This window comes from Scyliorhinus canicula, unplaced genomic scaffold (assembly GCF_902713615.1).
Source record: "Scyliorhinus canicula unplaced genomic scaffold, sScyCan1.1, whole genome shotgun sequence".
Classification (NCBI taxonomy): Eukaryota; Metazoa; Chordata; class Chondrichthyes; order Carcharhiniformes; family Scyliorhinidae; genus Scyliorhinus; species Scyliorhinus canicula.
The window spans coordinates 811,606-820,598 of NW_024055490.1; the positions used below are offsets into that span (position 1 = coordinate 811,606).

The following is an 8,993-nucleotide window of genomic DNA, read 5'->3' on the forward strand; positions in this document are numbered from 1 at the left end:
TCTCTCATCAGTATGAACAAGTTGGTGGCTCAGGAGGAGTGATGACTGAGTGAATCCCTTCCCACACACGGAGCAGGTGAATGGCCTCTCTCCAGTGTGAGCACGTTGATGTGTTAGTAAATCCTTTCTGTGTTTAAAGCTCTTCTCACAGTCAGCACATTTAAACATTCTCTGGTCAGAGTGAACCTGACGGTGAGCACGGAGGTTTGATAAAACATTAAATCCCTTCCCACATTCCAAACAGGTGAATGGCCTTTCCCCAGTGTGAATCCGTCGATGGGTTTCCAATTCAGACGGGGAATGGCATCCCATCCCACAGTCTGCACATTTCCACGGTTTCTCCATGGTTATCGACAGGTTATCAGGTATAGGTGGGATGGAGAGTTGAGGTCATTATCAGATCAGCTGTGATGTTATTAAATGGTGGAACAGGCTCACGGGGCTGAATGTCCTATTGCTGCTTCTTGATTCCTTTGGTACGAATGTCCTTATGTCTCTCCAACTTGGATCATCAGTTGAAGCCTGAGTACGGTGTCTCCCTGATGTAAATGTTGCAATTTAATTTCATGCTGTGTGATTGGTTAAAGCTCAGTTCCAGCTAACTGTGGAAAATTACTTCGATGTCTGTGTCTCGGTGCTTTTCCAATCACAGTGATTTTTGACATTTTTTCTGAAAGACAAAACAGACGAACATTTCTCCTTCCACGTTGAAAGGCCGGTCCTGATGAATCAAGTGACTCTGTCAGATCTCGACATGATGTTTGCATCTGCAAATATTCTGTAAAAGGAGAATACATTGAAATACTGTCAATATATAAGACACAAACAGGCCATTCTGTCACAGAGTCAATACTCCGACTTTCAGCTGATTTTCAATTCCATTTTCTCTCATGTGCTTGTTCTGTTTCCTTTTGAAAACATCTCAGCACTTTTCTCAACTCATTTCCATGAGAATGAGATGCACATTCTGAACCTGTGATAAATAATTTTATCCGTATTTATTCCTAACGATCTTGTATTTATGACTTGTTTATTGATGATCACTCTCTCCCATCGCCCCCCTCCAAACTACTGATAATTTAAAAGATTTATAGCAGGTCACTGCTTAATTTGTTGTTTTAAAAAAAGATTTTTATTGAAATTTTTTACAAAAAATATAAGAACAAACAGTAACAAGCAACAATAAAACAAAATAATAAGTATAACACCCCCAAGACCGTAGCAACATATATATCGCACCCCCCCCCACCCCCCAAACCCAGTAAACAAGAGAACTTAAAAATAAAATAAAATAAAATAAACATAGTCAACGCCCCCCCCCCCCCCCCCCCCCCGGGTTGCTGCTGCTGCTGACCCAGTTCACTATCGCTGAGCCAGAAAGTCGAGGAAAGGCTGCCACCGCCTAAAGGACCCTTGTACCGATCCTCTCAGGGCGAATTTGACCTTCTCCAGCTTAATAAAACCCACCATGTCATTGATCCAGGTCTCCACGCTTGGGGGTCTCGCATCCTTCCACTGTAGCAAGATCCTCTGCCGGGCTACTAGGGACGCAAAGACCAAAGCACCGGCCTCTCTCGCCTCCTGCACTCCCGGCTCCAGCGCAACCCCAAAAATCGCGAGTCCCCAGCCTGGCTTGACCCTGGATCCTACCACCCTCGACACCGTCCTCGCCACCCCCTTCCAGAACTCCTCCAATGCTGGGCATGCCCAGAACATATGGGCATGGTTCGCTGGACCTCCCGAACACCTGACACACCTGTCTTCGCCCCCAAAGAACCTACTCATCCTAGACCCGGACATGTGGGCCCGGTGCAGCACCTTGAATTGGATGAGGCTAAGCTGCGCACATGAGGAGGAAGAGTTAACCCTCTCCAGGGCATCCGCCCATGTCCCATCCTCGATCTGTTCCCCCAGTTCCCCCTCCCACTTAGCCTTTAGCTCCTCTACTGACGCCTCCTCCACCTCCTCCATTACCTTGTAGATATCAGATATCTTCCCATCCCCGACCCAGACCCCCGAAAGCGCCCTGTGACTCACCCCCCTCGCGGGAAGCAAAGGGAATCCCTCCACCTGCCGCCTAGCAAACGCATTTACCTGTAGGTACCTGAGCATGTTCCCCGAGGGGAGCTCAAATTTCTCCTCCAACTCTCCCAGGCTCACAAACCTCTCATCAATGAACAGGTCCCTCAGCTTTCTGATGCCCGCTCTGTGCCAACCCTGGAACCCCCCATCAATGTTCCCCGGGACGAACCAATGGTTTCCCCCTTAGCGGAGCCTCCATCGAGCCCCCCACTCCCCCCCCCCCCCCCCCGTCACCTCCACTGCCCCCAAATCTTGAGGGTAGCCGCCACCACCGGACTCGTGGTACACCTCATAGGAGGGAGCGGCAACGGCGCTGTTACCAGGGCCCCCAGGCTTGGCTTAATTAGTTGGGTTGTTTGTTGTGTGCAAATTCTACAATTCTAACCCCCTGTAAATTCTGAACAGGCAATTCTAGTTTCTCTGGAACATTTTTTCCTCTCTTGTTCTCCCAAAGCTGTAAATCCCCGTCCCATACACTCTCCCTCCTCCTTGGGCTGAAATCCAAACCCATCTCACCATTTCTTTCCTCCACTCCCAGTTTTCTCCCTCCCTCTCCTCTGCCTGGGTTCAGTTCTCCTGCTCCTGTCTGCAGACTGACAATAAAACCAATGGGTCTTATTGGGGGTTTGGGGTCTCCAGCGGGTGTTTGTGAATCCTCCCGCCCACCTGCCAGGGTTTCCTTCCTTGCCAGAGATCAGAGTCCTCATTGATTTGAGTGCAAAGTGTAAGCTCTTATTTATTATCCCCCCTCCCCCATCCTGTGATGTGAACCACCCTCCAGTGTGTGAAGCAGGATGGTGCCCGTTAACCTGGGCCTGTTCCCGGGAGGGAGGGAGAAGCTCCGCAGCTGCAAACCAGGGAGCTGACAATGATGGTGAAGGGTTTGCTCCAGCTCACAATGCCCGGGGACTGATTGACAGCGGGTTCGGACCAATAGGAAGAGAGGGCGGGGCTGGAGGACTGAATGAAGCCGGCTGGTCCTCCAGCCAATCAGAGTGAATGGGAGGCGGAGCAAAGCCGGGGCTCTCGCTCCTTCCACATGCGACCTGCCCCCCGGGCCTGTCTGAGGGAAAAGCAGAGCAGCTTTCGCCGGTTGAACTGTCGTATCCGATCTTCATATTCGGAGCTTGGGGCCCACACGGAGTGTCTATGAAGCCTCCCGACCCATCCGCCGGCTCCATTCCTCCCTCATGACTCACCCGAGCGAATTAGACCGGCTCACGACTTCCACCCAACCGCCTGAATCCTGAGTTGTCATTGGTACTGCGCAATCTGAAACATCACAGCATTCAGAACGGGGAGAGACCCTACTCATGCTTCTGTGGAGACAAGGGCACCACGATAGCACAGTGGGTAGCAATGTCGATTCATAGCACCAGGGACCTGGGTTCGACTCCTGGCTGGGTCACTGTCTGTGGGAGACTGCACATTCTCCCCGTGTCTGTGTGGGATTCCTCCGGGTGTTCCTGTTTCCTCCCACAAGTCCCAAAAAGTGCTGTTAGGTGATTTGGACATTCTGAATTCTCCCTCTGAGTACCCGAGTAGGTGTCGGAGTGCGGCGACTAAGGGATTTTCTCAGTAACCATTGCAGTGTTAATTTTTTTTGTGACACTAATAAACTTTATTATTCAATTGATTGTCAAACGTGGAGAGGGACAAGGACACCAGCAGCATGCTGAAACCGTGGAAATAGGAACTGGTTTAGCACAGGGCTAAATAACTGTTTTAAAGCAGACCAAGGCAGGCCAGCAGCGCGGTTCAATTCCCGTACCAGCCTCCCCGAACAGGCGCCGGAATGTGGCGACTAGGGCTTTTCACATAACTTCATTTGAAACCTCCTTGCGACAGTAAGCGATTTTCATTTCATTTGTCATGTGGGGACTGTGGGAAGGGATTCAAGTCCCCATGTGAGCTGGGGACTCTCACGCAGTCACACCGGCGACGGACCATCATCTAAGGGATTCGCTCAGTTATCCGAGTGAGGATTTACCAAGATGTGGGAGCCAAGCTGGTGAGTGAGCGGCCTTTAATAAAGTTCAGGCTGCTCTATGTAAGAAAGGAGTTTGATTCGGGATGGTTTACCCGGCAAAGCTGCGGGTTACAAATGAGTCCAAAGATTTCCATTTCGAGACACTGGAGGAGGCGAATACCTTTATTGTAAAGCATGGACTGGGGTCCAGGTATCTGTATTGGACAAGATCTATGTTCCCTGTGGGATGGGATGGGTGTTGTGATATCCTCTATATAGTTTTGATATTTTCTGATAGAATCTGTTTCTCTGTGTGGGGTTGAAGAGAGATTGTCTTTCCAAAGCACAACGTAGATCTATGGGATGGGCCTGGGGGGGGAGAATTGAGTCTAGTGAGGCACTGCATTCTGAAGTATGTTTTATCCTCGAAGTGGGCAATACGTTATTTTTATTTCTGGTTGTCCCGGAGAGGAGCTGCCCCACCAGCAGTCAGCTGGTGACTGGGAGTGAGATGGGGGGGGGATGTGAAGCTGCAGCCGGTGAACCAATTTTGGCTGGCTGAACTAGCACAGCGTCTAGGCCGGAGCCCGGCAGGAGGGGGGGGTGTGGTTGGTTGGTGGAAAATGGGAGAGGGGGGTTCTAATCAATAAACGGGTCCCTCTTTCGGTCACCAGGATCACTGCGGACACTAATGGGAGATATGTGGTGGTCAGTGGGTCACTGGCGGGTATATTGGCGGTGCTGGTGAATGGCAAAGCCCCTAACTGGGACAATATGGCATTTGTAAAAAAAGACCTGGATGCATATCAATCAATGCTTGGCGGAGACTTCACTTGCGTACTGGATCTGGAAATGGACTGGTCCAAGCCCATTCAACCGCTATAAATACACAATAACGGAGTGGAATCTGGACGGTCCATCTGGCATGACCCAGGCACCGGAAACAACAACAGCAAACACCCGGAAAAAAGATAAAAATCAAGTCTGTTCCCCATCAGAGATTGTAAAAGATATTACGGGACCCAGTGATTATAGATTGTGAGCAAGAAGCTCTACAGGGGCGATAGGAGTGTAGACATTTTACACAGTGTAGTGATATGATCTGGAACTCAATGCTTACACACAAAGGTCGATAATCTCCAGGTCCTGATAAACCATCGAATGGTGCTAGTCAGAAATTTGATGTGAGGATTGGTTGTGAGTTTCACATGTACTGCGAATACCCTTTCTGAGTCCCCTGTGAAAAGAAGTATTACAAAGGCATCACTGATCAGTCACAGAAACCAATATTCCAAGAAACATAAATATTTCCTCCTGGTTGATTTAGGACTGTGTGTAACAATCCTCCCCTACCATCCCCTGTAATAGGAGATTTCCAAAATTAATCACCTGTCAGTCCAGGATAGAAATCACCAACATTCTCCCCTCCTGTTCACTGGTCCAGGATGAACCGCCTCATTCCCCCCCCCCACCCCCCCCCCCCCCCCCCCTGCTGCACACTGACCCTCTTGTCATCAGCAGTCCCCTGATTTGAGGGTGATGTTGACTCAGGGTTGTGAGTTTCTGACCTGGGTCTTCCTGTGGCTGAACAGAGCCGCAGAGCTTTGGACACATGGGGCAGGATGTCCAATAAGACAGTGAAATCCAGAGAACATAGAACATAGAACAGTACAGCACAGAACAGGCCCTTCGGCCCTCGATGTTGTGCCGAGCAATGATCACCCTACTCAAATCCACGTATCCACTCTATACCCGTAACCCAACAACCCCCCCCTTAACCTTACTTTTACGACACTACGGGCAATTTAGCATGGCCAATCCACCGTAACTTTTCCGAGGATTGCGGCTTAGAACAACTTTACACGTTTCCGCCCATCCCCGCGATCTCTCGCTCCCTCCATATTGTTAAACGCCTGTTACCAATTTTCTGATCTGAAGACACAGGCCTTCTCCTTCGCCATTACCCACACTGCGCATGCTTCAATCACAGCGGGCCCCGCCCCTCATTCACTCCGATTGGTTGGAGGACCAGCCGCTCTCTGTCGGTCCTCCAGGCCCGGGGCGGGGCTCCTCTTCCTCTTGGCCGTGAGCTGCCATCAATCACCCGGGCATTGTGACGGTGACAGATGGTGAGAGCGGCCACAGGCTGAGGCTGACTGGCTGATTGTCCAATAATAACAGTGAGAGTCTCAGTGGGACAATCAGACAATAATAGTGGAGATGGGGCCCAGAGGAGAAACAGCAAAGGATTCACTCACTTTGAGAGCAACAAACACAGTGTCTGTTCCCATAACAAGAGTCAGGCTGCAGTGTGTGAGTGAACACATCATTGCATCCAATGTAGAATCATAGCATTCCCTCAGTGCAGAAGGAGGCCATTTGGCCCATCGAGTCTGTAGCAACCCTCTGAACGAGCACCATACATTGGCGAATTCCCCACCCTATTCCTGCAACACCTCCCAGGGACAAATCAGCACAGCCAATCCATCTAATCTGCACACTTTTGGACTGTGGGAGGAAACCTGAGCACCCGGAAAGGAAATCTACGCAGATGCAGGAAAACGCCACAGAGACAGTGACCCAAGGTCGAAATGAATCATAGAATCTACAGTGCAGAAGGAAACCATTTGGCCCATCGAGTCTGCACCGGCGTTACCTGATCTGGCCAACTCACTGAAATGTGGTTAATTCTGAATTGCCTAGCAAGCCACTCACTTTAAGGGCAATTAGGAATGGGCAACCAAGCTGGTTTGCCCGGTAAAACTCAATCCCATAAAGAATAGAGAAAATAAAAGGGCTGTTTCCAGTTCCGGTTTCCAAGGAATCGGTACTGGGCCCTTCACTCCTGGTTTACATCATTGATTTGAAAGTAAATGGAGGAACATGAGGAAGAAGTTTACCTGTGACACAAAAAATTATTAAACACCAGTGATAGTGAGGAAGGAAGTTGGAGGGAAAACAAGGCAAAGGATTACATGATAAATGGCAGGACAGGGCTAGTTAGGCCAGAGCTAGATTCCTGTGCACATGAAGATTGCACAGAGAGAGCACAGAGGGTATTTAAGAACATTGACCAGAAATTGATAATGTTTGCTCAGAAGAAAGTTTGGATAAACTGGGGCTGTTATCTTTGGAACAGAAAAGACTGAGGGGGAAACCAAAATGAAATTATGAAAAGCAGCCTGGCTAGCTCAGTCGGTAGAGCATGGGACTCTTAATCCCAGGGTCGTGGTTCAAGATCCACATTGGGCGCTTCAGCTTCTTTAATGTGAGAACATTGAGCCGAACTGTTTTATGGGTGGCATGGTACCAGTGGTTAGCACTGTTGCTTCACAGCACCAGGGTCCAATTTCCACTTGGGACACTGTCTGCACAGTCTTCACGTTCTCCCAGTGTCTGTATGGGTTTCCTCCCACAAGTCCCGAAAGACATGCTTGTTAGGTGAATTGGACATTCTGAATTCTCCCTCTGTGTACCGAGCGTGGTTATGGGGATTTTCACAATAACTTCATTGCAGTGTTAATGTAAGCCTACTTGTGACAATAGTAAAGATTATTCTAAATGTATAAAATTCTGGAGTTTCATGGTGGCACAGTGGTTGTGTGCCTGCGTGCGGGGGGACCCGGGTTCAATCCTGGCCCTGGGTCACAGTCTGTAGGAGTTTGCACATTCTCACATTGTCTGTGTGGGCTTCACCCCCACAACCCAAATATGTGCAGGGGAGGTGGCTTGGCCAAATTAAATTGCCCCTGATTGGAAAAAATATAAATTTATATATTTTTTTAATTTGGAGGGATCTAAATAGATTGGATAGGAGGATCCTATTCCCTTTGGTTGAGGGATACATATAAAAGAGGGCAGAGATTTAGGAAAGGACTAGGAGGTTCAGAGGTGGTGAGAATCTGTGACGTGCTGCCCAAAATGATGGCAGAAACCCTCATAACATTTAAAAACTATTTAGATAGCCATATGAATTGATGTAACTTAAATGTACAGAGCACAATCTGGAATTAAAATTTTTTTTTTAAAGAGTATCCAATAATTTTTTTTCCAATTAAGGGGCAATCTAGCATGGCCAATCCACCTATCTTTGGGTGGTGGGGGTAAAACCCACGCAAACTCACGTACAGTGACCCAGAGCCAGGATCGAACCTGGGACCTCAGCACCGTGGTACAGGAAGACAAACCCACTGCGCCACCATGCTGCCCCTCACAATCTGGAAATTGAGATTAGGCTGAATACCTTACCCAGTAGCCATGATCAGCTGCATTAAATGCAACAGGAACAATAATTTTGATAAAATCCGGGATAGTATCAAGGTCAGCAGTTTGCCCAGTTTACCTGCCAAGTATGCAAATGTGGTAATTGAAAAATTTACCTGCGTACATAAGAGTACAATAGCAAATTATTTAACTTCCCCAATGTGATTGGTGTAATTAGTCTCAAATTTAACCCGGAATGGTCATTAAAAGTTTCCCAGTCACTCTGATATCTGAATTATTTGTCCAGACAGAACAGACAAACCATTTTACCTCCCAACGATATTCAGGTCCTGATGAATCGAGTAACTCAGTCAGAGGATGATGTGATGTTTGGTTTGAAGTTCCCGTTGACAAATCCTCCTCTTTCCAAAGGAATTTCCAAAGGAATTTCACTCAATCCTGGAGAGAAATTTACAAGATTCTCTCTTCTGGCTTCCGGTTCCTGGATGGCCGCGCATGCGCCCTGCTGCACATTTCCGCTGAGAAAGATGGCGGACGCGCAGGCGCCCTGCGGCATATCGCCCCCTAAACAGATAACAGCCATTAAGAGGGGCCGATCAGACAGAAAATCACCGATGCGGCCGCCCCATTCGGTACAAACACCGAACTGTATCAAAAGTGCCGGAACCAATTTATCGCCCTGAGGAACGTAATTGAATAATGGTGGAGAAGGTTACCC

At 48.6% G+C, this 8,993-nt stretch overlaps 1 non-coding gene across 1 annotated transcript; it reads left to right on the plus strand.

Moving 5' to 3' along the window:
- The first annotated feature begins 7,231 nt into the window (after window positions 1-7,231).
- trnak-cuu lies at window positions 7,232-7,303 on the plus strand. Its single transcript has one exon. It is a non-coding gene; the product is annotated as a tRNA-Lys (tRNA).
- Window positions 7,304-8,993: the final 1,690 nt, after the last annotated feature.